The sequence below is a fragment of the Vespa crabro genome, chromosome 5 (assembly GCF_910589235.1).
Source record: "Vespa crabro chromosome 5, iyVesCrab1.2, whole genome shotgun sequence".
NCBI classification, from domain to species: Eukaryota; Metazoa; Arthropoda; class Insecta; order Hymenoptera; family Vespidae; genus Vespa; species Vespa crabro.
The window spans coordinates 9,158,907-9,173,021 of record NC_060959.1 but is presented as its reverse complement, the minus strand read 5'-3'; the positions used below and the strand labels follow the sequence as shown (position 1 = coordinate 9,173,021).

Below are 14,115 nucleotides of genomic sequence, written 5' to 3'. Positions count from 1 at the left end.
AGAGGAAAAAGAATTAAAACTAAAATAAAAATACGCAACGAGGAGAGAAGAGGGTGCGCAATAATCTCGATAAGGATCTTCTTTGGTTTTTTATTTTTCTTTTTTTCTTTTCTTTTCTTTTCCTTTTTTTTTTTTTTGAGAGCGTTTTTCTCGTCCTACTTTTTCTTTCTCTTTTTTCCCTTTCCGATTTGTCCGTCCGGTTATTATGCTTTTTCTAATTCTTTATATCTTCTCAAACGGATCACCGACAGATATATTTTTGATGATACGTCTTCCATCATTACGAGGAACGTTATTGATCATAGTCGAAGAGAAAAGAAGAAGAAACAGAAGCGAGAAAGGATGCGATCATCTAACCGGCATCCGTGATCCATCTAACTGGCAAAACGTTCAGTTTCAACGCGACAGTCCTTTAAGAACGAACGACGAGCAAAAGAAAAAGTTGGATGGGCTGGTGAACGAGAAGCGGGAACGAGAGGGATTAAAGGGGAAACTGGGGATGGTCAGAGACGATGGAAAATCCAATAGGAGAGAGAAGGAGCAATTTCTGTAATCCCGTATGATCGAAAGCGTCATCCAATGCGAAATCACTTTTTTAAGCCGTTATAGTAATTAAAGATAAAAAAAAATTTCTATTACTTCGTATAACGTAGATATATATATATATATATAAATATATAATACTATATGCTCGTTGATCTATATATTTAAGTACTAATATATATTATAATAAATAATCGTATCGATGATTGCATATTGATGATTTGTAATATAGTATCTACAGATAAGCTACGGCTATACTTAGAAATAGAAATGATATTGTTGAAATGTTAACGTTTCCTTTTGTTTCGATCAAGACGAGACATGTATAAAAAAAAAAAAAAAAAAAAAACAAAAAAGAAAAAGGAAAAAAATGAAAGAAAAAACATATAAAAAAGAAAATGGGGAAACAAATTTCTCGCGCTATAGAAAAAAACGAAACGTAAAGTGGAAAGTACCAAGAGAATTGAATGTTTTCTTTTTTCTCTTCCCTTTTTTTTCTTTCTTTCTTTCTTTTTTTCTTTCTTTTTCTTTAAACCTACCGAGCACCGCATTCATTCGTCATTTTTGGCACGTACATTCGAAACCAAAACTAACGAGGTTAACCCGTTAACGAGATCTTTTCTTATTTTTTTTTTCTTTTCTCTCTCCCTCTCTCTCTCTCTCTCTCTCTCTCTCTCTCTTTTATATTTCACTTTACGTAGTAATAAATTAATAAATTAATTGATCTGTTATAATTATCACGTAATTAACTAATGAAGATTATTTTAAATATTTTCGTGAAAATTGATTAATTTAATTACCTTTAACTACAATGAATTCTCGTATTGATCGTATTGCGTATTCTCTAGTATTATTGTTTCATGTACATTTATATATATATATATATATATATATATATATATATATATATATATATATATATATACATGTGCGTGTGTGTGTCTACGCACGGACATAGGTCGGTGGTCCAACTGGAGAACGCATTTGCAAACAAATTACGATTAAAGCGATCATTCAGTACATTTTCGAGAACGAGATTCAATTCCAAAGGAAAGATCGATAGATTGAATTGATATAAGTAAACGCCCAGATTTATTAGTTCCCTAAGAGAACGACCACCATCTTCTTCGGTGATCTTTCTATAACGACCTAATTTCTAATTGCCTTCACGATCGACCACTTCCCCCTTTCTCAATTTTTCTTCCTTTTTCTTTCCTTTCCTTTCCTTTTCCTTTCTTTTTTCTTTTTTTTTTTTTTTTTTTCTTCTTTTTCCTTTTACTTTCTCTTCTTATTTCCCCCGAGGTAATAGAGCGAAGTGAAGAAAGGTCTCTTTTTAAGGAGGCAGAAACTAACGAACGGATCGAAAATGTTAAAAAAGATTTGTAATAGTATTTTGCATTGGAAAAATGACACAGCTCTAATGAAGCTGTTTACTCAACCCTTATCACAGATTTCTCCCTTATCAACATAATAATTAGGATAATTTTTCTAATAATAGAAGTTTTTGTTCGAATACGACGTTATATATATATATAGGTTGTCTTAAAAGTCATTATCGGATAATTAATTGGAATTTTAAGAAAAACGAATTGAGGACAAAATATATATATATATATATATGTCTATTTATTTCAAAGCAAGTTCACCGTAAAGAAATTAATTCTATTTGTTTATTTGTTCACTAGCTATCATTATCATAAACGCTTATATTATAAATCCGAAAGTTTATGTCGATTAAAATTTTGACATACGCGTCGACGAATGAATTGTCGTTATGATCGCTTAATACGATTTTCTTAATTAAATTTGACACATTCAATTTGATCAATTTCCACGGGAAATAAATGAATTGTATCATTAAAGTCGATGTAGAATATTCTTTTTCTTCTCCTATATAAACCATCCGAATGGTACGTCAAAATAGATAAAGACTTTTGAGACATGTATCTTGAAATCAGTACGCGTACTCGTTTCTAAAATGATGTTAAGTAGACACACACACACACACACACACATATATATATAATCTTACACTTCATTTTCGTCGACGAATGCACACAAAGTGAACAGTGGATAGGGGAAGAAAAGAAAAAAAAAAAAATTAAAAGCTGTATTTCGTCTGAACGTTGATAAAAAAAAAAGAAAAAAAAAAAGAAAAAAGAAAAAAAAAAGGAAAGTATAGAAAAAAGAAAGAAAGTAAACAAATTTCAATAAGTACTTGAAAATCCTTCTATTCATAATTAATAAGATCGGATTACCTACTAAGGTTGCATTCGTATCGTATGAAAACATTTTGTGCATAACGCGATGAAAATTAGCCTCTTCATTAACCGCTTGCACGAGATTTACTCAAGATAACGAGGATACCCTCCGTAATTGAAAATTTGCTTCTAGCGTTAATAACGACCTACGTCAATTCTGTGGCGGAGAAATTCGTTCGAGCGCGAATTCCTCGCAATCGCGGGTTTCTCTTCATTGAGATTTTCACGTTTTATATGGGACAATCAATTAGATGGTTATACGATAGAAAGAAGAAGAAAAAGTGTCAGAAAAATATTACGCTCGACGAGTTACGAAAAAGTCAATCGACCAACGTAAATTTCTTTTTGTTTCCTTTTCTTTTCTTATTTTTTCTCTTTTTTCTCTCTCTACAACAAGACAACGGATACACGACCACGTTAAGTATCTCACGCGATACATAAGTTGATGATAAGTTAACAAATTGACCATTGTGATTAGCCTAAAAAAAAGCAAAAAAAAAAAAAAAAGAAAAAGAATTCTCTCTCTCTCTCTCTCTCCCTCTCTCTCTCTCTCTCTCTCTCTCTCTCTCCTCTCTGTCTGTCTCTCTCTCTCTCTCTCGACTTTATCGAAAACCTTCGTGATATACCCCTTAATCGTTCATGCTAAAATAACAATCATGATTAAATCATAATTGTGTCTATAATTGAATACATATAAAGTTTAATTATCCCACATATCATGATATTAATAAACAAATTACGGGATAGAGATATATATTATTTCATGTGATTAATATGTAAATTAAACACGTCGGGAAATTTGATTTTGACGAGTCTGCATTCATGCTCGCGTTTATTATTTTTGACGTTTGGAAAAAAAAAAAGAGGAAGAAAAAGGAAAAGATAAATAAATAAAAGCGCATATCAGTGCATATAAAATTTCAATACAAAATTATTATCAAAAATTATAAATACATACATATATATATATATATATATATATATATATATATATATATATATATATATACGTACATATACGTATAAAGAATGATATAATTTATCCATCGCGAGAATGTGGAAATAGGATTTTCTACCACGTTAATTAACGTACGAATAAGTCAGTGGGACGGTCGTAAAATTTCACTCGATGATATATATTCGAGCTTTTAAGATCGAAACGTTATTCGTCGAGTTCACGCCCGTAGTTGAACGCTCGATTTAAAGGGTTACTTTGCGGGACGTCTTTCAAATGAGAGAGAGAGAGAGAAAGAGAGAAAGAGAGAGAGAGAAATAGAGAGAGAGAGAGAGAGAGAGAGGGAAATAGAAAGAGAGAGAGAGACAGAAATCGAGAAAAAGAGATAGAGAAAGAGAGAGAGCGAAAGAAATAGAAAAAAAGAGAGAGAGAGAGAGAGAGGGTGAAAGAAAGAGAGGGACAAAGAAATAAAAGAAGTTAGAATAATAGAATTTAAAAGTTACTTAAACGAGATAGATGGCAGAGAAAACTAACTGCAGATCTATAAGAAGGGACAACGAAGTTTGTAACGATGGTAGAGACTGACTGACTGAGAAGAATATCGGATTAGTTTGATGAAAAAGGAAAACTGAAGAAGAAGAAGAAGAGGTGGTACAGATAGAAGAAATGGGATCGAAAAAAAGAGTGAAAGAGAGAGAGGAAAGAAGGAAGGAATAAAAAAAAAAAAGGAAAACAAAAAAGGGAGAAGAAAATAAAAGAAAGAATAAAAAAGAAATCAATTAAATTAGAGACGAGATTGGATAGTGATAATTTTAATAATACGAACAATGTTGTTTTAATATATTTCGTATGTATTCGCCCTTTTGAGGGATGTGTAAACGACGGACCGACCAATCGACGAGCTGTCACTTACGTGCACGTTTTTTTCCCACTCAGTTTCTCCTTCCTTCTTCCTCTATCCTTCTATTTTCCTCCCTCTCTTTCACTCTTCCTCCCTCTCTCTCTCTCTCTCTCTCTCTCTCTCTCTCTCTCTCTCTCTCTCTCTCTCTCTCTCTCTCTCTCTCTCTGATTCACTATGTCTCTCTTTCACCCTATTCCTCGTTGTATTGCGTTAGAGATAGTCAGCGTCTCTCTCTCAAGGACGTCATTGCCGATGATGGCAGCGATCGTTCGTATCGGACGTCAACGTCGCACGATCTATTCTTCGTATCCAAGCCGATGGAGTTTAACATCCCTCAAATTTCTTCTCGCACTTTCTCACTCTCTTTCTCTCTCTCTCTCTCTCCCTCTCTCTCTCTCTCTCTCTCTCTCTCTCTCTCTCTCTCTCTCTCTCTCTCTCTCTCTCTGTCTCTGTCTGCCTGTCGTTCTCTGTCCCTTTCTCACTTTTCTTCGGTGGCCTCCTTATATTATTTTCTTCTTCGTAGAGCTTTCAATGATTTTTCTTCTTCTTTTCACTTCTTCTTCTTATTTCTATTCCTTCTTTCTATTTCTTCTTCCTCTTCTTCTTCCTCCTCTTCTTCTTCCTCCTCTTCTTCTTCTTCTTGTACGTCTTCTTTTTGTTTTACTTTCTTTCACTATATCTTACTAAAGTTTCGATGTCATATCTCAAACTATAGGGAAAGGAGATTGAGGGAGGAAGGGAGGCAGGGAGAAAGGGGAGGGGAGAAAGGAGAACGAGAGAAAGGAGGAGAAGGAGGAAAAGGAGGAGGAGAGAGAGAGAGAAAAAAAGGGGAAATATATTACCGATCGCCGAAAAATAAAAATAATTGGGAGATAGTGTTAATGACAGTGGGAAGGAGAGAAGGATAAAAGGGGAGAAAGAGAAAGAGAAAGAGAGAGAAAGAGAGAAATGAATAGAAGAAAAAGGAAAGAATGTGAGAGAAAAAGAGAAAAAGAGAGAGGAAAGTATATATATATATATATGTATATATAAATATATATATAAAGAGAGAGAATGAGGGAGAAGAATAAGGAAGGAACTAAGATCGAGAGATAAAGAGAAAGAGAGGAGAGGAGAGGAGAGGAGAGGAGAGAAGAGAGAGAGAGAGAAAGGAAGGAAGAAAGGAAAAAGATAAATCGAGCGCGGAGAAACGGACGTGCGAGAGAGGAACGTAGAAGCGCGCGCGTGTTCGACGCCGATCTGAATTGCACTGGCCGGCTCAGCCCTTTACTCCGTCGGAGGGGTAGCTACGGAGGAGGGAGGAATAGAGAAGGAGACAAGAGAGAGAGAGAGAGAGACAGAGAGAGGGAAAAGTAGAGGGAGTGAGTGAGTGAGTGAGAGAGAGAGAGAGAGAGAGAGAGAGAGAGAGAGAGAGAGAGAATCTGTGGAGGGGCAGGGATAAACATAGTGGAGGCAACCGAGAGGAAAGAGAGAGAGGGAAGATGTGGGAGGAGAAGATGAGGAGAGAGGGCATATAGTAGACATATATATATGTGTGTGTATGTGTCTTGCTCTCTTTCTCTCTCTCTCTTTCTCTCTCTCATTTTCTCGCTCTCTCTCTCTCTCTCTCTCTCTCTCTCTCTCTCTCTCTCTCTCTCTCTCTCTCTCTCTGTCTTTTTCTCTCATATAGTATCCACACTGCTGAAAACCACGGTGGTAGATTTCGCGCGACTCCCACGAGGCTAAGGATGCTGAGGAAAGTAAAGGAAGCAGAGATAGAAAAGAAAGAGAAAAAGAGAGAGAGAGAGTGAGAGAGTAAGAGAGAAAGAGAGAGAATAGGTGGGAGGTATTCTGAGAGTAAGAAGGGAGAATTGAGCATGGCGATGGTGTGTCCGTGCGCTGCTCTACTACCGGCTGGCCTTCTGTACCTTTACGAAATTAAAACAAAAAGGCGCTGAGAAAAGGCAGATAGTGACACGTTGCTCTCTGGATCATTTGGGAACATCATCTTCTTTAAAGTAAAAGAGAACGATCTCTCTCTCTCTCTCTTTCTCTCTCTCTCTCTCTCTCTCTCTCTCTCTCTCTCTCTCTAGCTCTTTAGCTCTTTTTCGTCGTTCTAAATTCAATACCAGATTTGTGATAATATATAATTTCGTAAGTTTATGCTAAATCCTCTTGTTCTTGTTATTTCATGTCTCATGATCTATCTCGCGAACTTACCTAAGGCTAATTCAAATTGAATAACTTATCTGTTTATCTGCTTATCTTCCTATTAAATTTTGTTTTTGTTATCGACATACGTATATGTAGATATCAATTTGATGGTATTCTATTTCCTTCCATTAGCCATAATAGATAATTATTAATTTTTTAATATAACATCAAAATCAAATATTTTATGTATTTTGTTCTTTCTTTCTCTTTCTCCCACATATATATATATATATATATATATATATATATATATATATTTATACATAATAATAATACAATAACAATTTTATATATGGGCGCTTGTGAAATGTCTAAGTCAATTTAATAAGTAAATTAAATTTAATAAGGAAAAAAAAAAAATATATATATATATACACATTTCTTCAGCGTCTTCTACGTGATACAAGTCTTTTCAAATGACTTTTTTTTAGAGAAATTCTTCTTACACTTTTAATATTATATGTTAATGTTAAGTGCACGTATAAATAGAGATCTTTAAATAGAAACTGCTCGGGTATCTCGATTGCTTACGTAGAATATGTGAAAAAAAAAGTCATTGGAGAAAAGTAAAGCTTGGCGGAAAATTTTCTTTCCTTGTGTCGTTATTACTCGCTTCTTTGAACGGCATGTACGAAATTTTCTTTGAAAAATAATTTTGTATACAAAAGCGATAGGTACATAAAGTCACGCCCTATATATTATATATATATATATATATATACACGTTATTTATATAATTAACGTTCCTCTAACTTGCATCTTTACCTTTTATTTCTCCCTATCCTTTTTCTAATTTTTTTTTCATTTCATCCGGCAACGATTCAGAACATCAGAACTCTTTAGTTACATGCATAGCTAACCTTAAGAGACAGTTTTCTTATGACGTTGACGACATTCTGGTATCAGAAAAGAAGCTTTTGGATTCAAAAAAAGGAATAGAAAAAAAAAGGGAAAGGAGAAAAAGAAAAACGCGAAAACGAAGTGCGCTTGTTCTTTCAACTTTTCCGCGTAGAGAATGAGAGAGAGAGAGAGAGAGAGAGAGAGAGAGAGAGAGAGAAAGAGAGAGACAGAAAGAGAACATCGGCTACCGGCTTATCCCACAGCTTTTTCCATGAAAGATTTAGGAACGACGCGAGATTTAGCCGTTTCACGTTCCTTCTTTACTAGATTCCAGAAGTAATACCGACTGTTTCAAATTCGCCCAATGTTACTATTCAAGAAAAGTCGAATTTCACTATATCGACGCAATTCAGCCGCAGGTACTATATACATATATCTTACTTTTTCATTCGTTTTATCCTCTCTTTTTGACGTTATACGAAAAAAAGAAAGGGAGAGCGAGAAAGAGAGAGATAGAAAGAGTGAGAAAGAGAGCGATGGAAGGATACGGTAGTACGAATAAAGAGAGTGAAAAAAAGTCTCGTACAGGTAGGGCAGAGTTGCCTGCAATTACCCGCGACAAAGCGCGTTAAATTTCCTGAAATTACTGGCCCGTGTTTCAGGTCGTACACGAGCGTTCTCTCGGTACCCTACCTTTCATTTCCACCAACCAACCTTCGGTCCCTTCTTTCTCTCTCTCTCTCTCTCTCTAAATGTATATATATATATATATATATATATATATCTTACTCTTTCTTTTTAGCTTCGAATTCAGCTCTCTTCCGAAACTCGTTTCTTCCCTTTTTCCCTCTCGAGACTGCTCTTTCGTCGCCTTTCCTGGTCGGTCGGATAGTCGAAGAACGAGATAAAGCTCGATGAGCGTAGAAAGAAAGAAAGAAAGAAAGAAAGAAAGAAAGAAAGAAGGAATGAAGGAAGGAAGGAAAGAAAGAAAGAAAGAAAAAAGTAAAAGAAAGAAAGTGGACGAGACTGGTCTGTGAAATGGTGACTTTTCAGGACGAAGGACGATCATTGGCTTGTCTAGTGGATATGGAATGACGGTAACGTGTGAAAAGGAAGACTACGCAGGGAACATACATAAACGACACGAGAGAGAGAGAGAGAGAAAGAGAGAGAGAGAGAGAGAGAGAGAGAGAGAAATGCTATGAGAAACGAGGGAGGAAGCAAAGATTAATGACGAGCTTTCCTCAGCGGCGATTCGAATTTCGTGCTAATGGGGATAGGCAGGATATTTTAAGGATAACCCAAGAGACACACGCTCCTGGCTATATCTCTCGGTGGTAGATACGTGACGCAGGCGCAACCGCCCCACCCAGTTTGCAGCGATCTTCAGTGTATGTGTGTGTGTGTGTGTGTATATGCATATGTATATATATATATATATATATATATATTATATATATATGCATTCAAGTACACTCAATCGCCCTATACAAGTAAATATCAAGCTCGGATGTATGCGTGTACTTTATGCACAAAGAATGCTGTGACCGATAACAGAGGAAGATGCAGCACTCGTGAGAAGAAAAGAAAAAAAGAATTTGATAGAGAGAGAGAGAGAGAGAGAGAGAGAGTAAATACGTGAAAACGCGTATGCACTATCAAAGAAAATCATAAAGAGAGATATTGGAAGAGCAAAGGAGTAGGAAATTAAATATGGAAGGAATTAAATATGTTTGTATGATGTTCTTTTTATTTTATTTAAAAACATAGAAGCCGCTTTAAATTTTACGAATACTATGTTCTTTCATATCTTTATCTTTATCTTTTTCATACCTTTATCTCTACATACTTCTTATATTTATTATTATTATTATTATTATTATTATTATTATTATTATTTTTATTTTTATTTTTATTTTTGTTTTTGTTTTTGTTCGGTTGTTTCCCTCCTCCCCCTATTTTTTTGCGTCCTCTTTATGCTTTTAAGTCCTTTAAATTCCCTAAGTTGTCTAATTTTTTTTTTGTTCTCTTTTTTGTTACATAAATTTTGTTAGATAGATAATTTTCTTTTTCTTTTTATTTCTCATCATCATTATCATCATCATCATCATCGTCGTCGTCGTCGTCGTCGTTGTCGTTGTCGTCGTCATCGTTGTTGTTTTTTAAAATAAACAACACTCTCACGTAGTCTTTATTTTCTTAAATATTTCGCCTTAGCTTATCTCTTCTTTCTTTCTTTCTTTCTTTCTTTTCTTTTTTTTTTATTTTTCTTTTTTACGCTTCCCAAGATAAAAAAGTTTTCGTGATAAATTCGTAATAAAAAAAGACAAGACAGTTCGGTGTTACTTAGCTATTGACATGTAACACCTATTCACTTAACTATATGATCTTGTACGATGGTATTGTAGAGTTGAGAAATTTGATTCCCCGTTGAGATCTCGTAACATTTCTCGTCACTTTGAGCAGTCAATCGATGTTGAAATCTATCGTACGGTAAATCGTAATAGTAGTAGTAGTAGTAGTAGTAGTAGTAGTAGTAGTAGTAGTAGTAGTAGTAGTAGTAGTGATAATAGTAGTAGTAGATGAAAAAGGATGAACGAATCGAATGCACTTTGGTTAAATAAAAAGTGAACTTGTCAAGAATTAAGAGATTTCCTATCTTTATCTACAAATATATATATATATATATATATATATATATATATATATTACTTTAAGCATTTACTCCATATATTTTTTATATTACCTTTAAGAGTGGTAAAACTCGTTAAAGAATTTTTCACTATAAGTAGAAACCGTCTGATCTTTCAAATAAAATACATCAATAATATCGTAGAGATCTTTTCGATTATAAAATTTATTTGGTTTGTCGAATACATATATACCTATATATATTATATATACTATATATATATATATATATATATACATCGAAATGTTCCAATATCGATTAGTAGTTACTTATGAAATACGATAAATGCTAGTGACAAACGAGAATGATATTAGGGAATATACTATCGAAACTTGTAAGTAATGCTATTCGAAATCATATAAATACATTCTTGTGATAATATTATATACGTATATTGCGGAGAAAGGGTGGAAGACTAAGTTGGGAGAAGACAAGATATATCTATTAACACGTAGCACATATATATATATACATATATAGCACATATATAGCACATATATATATATATATATATATATATATGTATATATGTATATATGTAAATGTTACTAGTCGATATCCATCTATGTATGTATGTCAATCCTCTATAATATATCCATATTCGATGATAACACAAATCATATTTTAAAATCACGTACATCTTGTGTCTAATGCATCTTGAAATGTACTTGCGAAAATAGAAAAGACTGAATCAGAGAAAGAGAGAAAGAAGTATATAGATAAGTTGAAAGAACGTAGGACATAAAGAAAGTTAAGTTTTTCATTGAGAGAAAAGATTGAAGGGTAAAGCCACGGAATACTTGAGAAAATTATTTCACGCACGATTGACATCTAATGGCGAGCAAAAAAACATTTCTTCGCGGCCTCCCGAGGAAAGTGAATGAGAAGAAGAAGAAGAAAATAAAGAACGGAGAGACGGACGAAATTAAAGGGGGGTGGGATTTTGTTCGTTGTCTTTTTCTTTTTTTCTTTTTCATTCTTTTTTGTTCCCCCGCCCCCGCCCCCGCCCCCGCCCCCCGTCCCCCGTCCCGCTCCCCTATAAACGAAGATTTTCCACGATTAATGCCTTAAAATGCTTCGACGTTTTCTTTCATTTTGTCCTTTCTTTTTTTTTTGTTTTTTTTTTCTATTTTCTTTTCTTTTTTTTTTTTTTTTTTACTTTTTATTCCATTATCAATAATTTTTCCTTTGGATCTTCTCGTTAAATAGACAGTAAATTTTATATATATTAAATGACGTTTTAGAAAATTTCAATACTCTCGATTCCGATTGACAAATTCACATTTCCATAAACGTTAATCGTAAACACAAAAGAATAATCGCGATATACATAGATTTAATTTATGTCGATAATTATATTCGCAAATATACAACATGGAAGATTTGTCTAATATGACGAGCGTATGTATATCACGTTGAAAAATATAAGATCGATTTTCTCGAATCTAACGATTGAAAATTAAAAATGTTTCATTCCGCAATAAATTTCTATTAGAAATTTCTTTTCTCTTTTATCTCGTTTCTTTTTTTTTTTCCTCTCCGGGCCCCCTTCCTTTTCTTTTCTTTTTCGTTATTCCTTTCGTTAGATATCAGTACTTTTTTCGATACCACGTCGCTCACACCAATTCACTCTATAGAATAAATCTGATATAAATCGGATAGCTCAAACCATTTCAATGGAAAATCGATATAACCTACTGGAATCCTAATCCATCGAAAACTCGAAATTCGCTTCAAAAACGGTCACGAAATCCAACGCGAGAATGCGCTTCTATCTATCTATCTATATTCCTTACAACAACAACAACGACGACGACGAGAACACAACAACAACAACAACAACAATAACAATTGCAAAAACAACAAAAGCAAGGATGGAAAACATGGAGAAAGATATAAAAATGTGTTTAGAAAGTAAACACATAAAAAAGGAAAGAAGAGTATGGAAAAAAAAAAAAAAGTTAATAAAACAAAACTGTTGGATCTATCTTCTCGCGAACATAGGACTATTATTTTATTTTTTCTGAGCTCATACACATGTGTATGTGTATATATATATATATTAGTATATCCCCAAGCGAAAAATATTCGCTAGGATTATTATAAAATCTAGTGATTTTGTCGAATTATTTTCGAGACGGGTCAATTTTATTTTCAAAAGGAAGACTGGTCCTTCTCATAAATTCACTCACTTTAGTCTACTCCCTTAAGGGAGTTGACGACCATCCATAAAAATTTTAAATGACAGGAGGAATCAAATGATGTATATCATTAGAAAGGACATTTTATTTTCCATAGAATGGTGTTATTTTTTTCATTGCTTTTTTTACAAATTTCGAGTCAATAATTTTCGAGAAAATGCGTTTCAAAGTTTCTGCTCAAGAACAACAAGTTGTATTTTATTAAATCTTTGAAATCTGTATCGTCGAGCTCTATATAGTAATAAAGTCTTTGCTCGGTGTTATATCTGCATATGTGTTTGTATGTGTGTATGTATATATATATATATATATATATATATATATATATATGTATATACCTGAGGGTATATATATACCTAAAGGTATTTAGTATATAGTAATATTAGTCTAACTATAGTTAGGACTTACGTAAAACTTCGTAGGTCTGATAATGACCAATTTAGCACGACGCGGCTTTAGTTTAATTAACGAGGACAACTTATCGGGATATTGTAAGCTGATTTTCGAGATAGAACGAAATAGGAGATGATTTTTCAGATAGTATATATATATATATATATATATATATATATATATATATATATATAATATATGTACAGATTGTATGTACATAAGTACCTATATATGTATTATATATTTATTTATAGGTAAAGTGAGATACTCTTTAATGATAAGTCGCAATATCGTCGATCATGCACTTGAATCATTAGTACATAACAATGGCTAAAATCCGCGTTCAGGATGTAGAGATTCGTAACCGAAGATAATAAGTTTATATCCGTTGGATCTAGCACGAGCGCTTTAATGAGGCATCCACTACTGGCGACGTAGCCAAGAGATTTTCCTGCTTTTATCTTTTCTTCTTTACCATATTACTCTCTCTCTCTCTTTCTCTCTCTCTCTCTCTCTTTCTCTCTTTCTTTTTTACTTCTTTCCACGTTTTACAATTTGCACGTTCCCAGGGAAAAGCTTTAATCCTTTTCTTTAAACTTTATCACGTCCTATCGCATTATTTGTACTTAACGAAAGGTTAGAAATAACGGGTATCTATATAAACACACATAGATACCGATGTATTAGTATAAAAATAAAAATTCGATGAACCAAGAACGGAATCGAGGATGAACGAAAAAAAGAAAAAAAAAAGAGAAGAAATAATAATAATAACAATAATAATAAATAAATAAAATAAAGGTAGGACGAAAAAAATAGAAAATAATTAAGGAAAGAAAAGAAAAAGAAAAAAAGAAAAAAAAAAGAAAAAAAAAAAGAAGTAGAAGAAGAAGAAAGAAAAAAGTGAACTTCGAACACGGTCGGTCGCCAAACCCAAGGAAAGATTTAAAGTTATCGGATATTTCCTCGCGAAGCACTCGAATAAGAAGGTGACCTAATTTCTGAATCACCAGGCAAGGTTTAAGGGCATCTACTGGGAATTAATGAATAGAAGAGCAGAAGGGATATTAAAAATTGGAAACGAGTAATAACAAGTTTTAATTATCGAAAGAATTTCAAATGAAATCACGCTATTC

General features: G+C 33.5%; 1 protein-coding gene across 7 annotated transcripts in view; it reads right to left on the bottom strand.

The window, feature by feature from the left end:
- LOC124424304 (cell wall protein DAN4-like) overlaps positions 1 to 14,115 on the bottom strand; it is a 134,726-nt gene that overhangs the window by 117,156 nt on the left and 3,455 nt on the right. For 6 of the 7 annotated variants that reach the window (XM_046963156.1, XM_046963157.1, XM_046963149.1 and 3 more), the window contains exon 1: positions 4,673 to 5,128. The exons of the other annotated variant lie outside the window; for it this stretch is intronic. The gene's annotated coding sequence lies outside the window, so the exon portion shown is untranslated. Of the gene's footprint in view, positions 1 to 4,672; positions 5,129 to 14,115 lie in introns of those variants that run through there. 7 annotated transcript variants of the gene reach the window in all.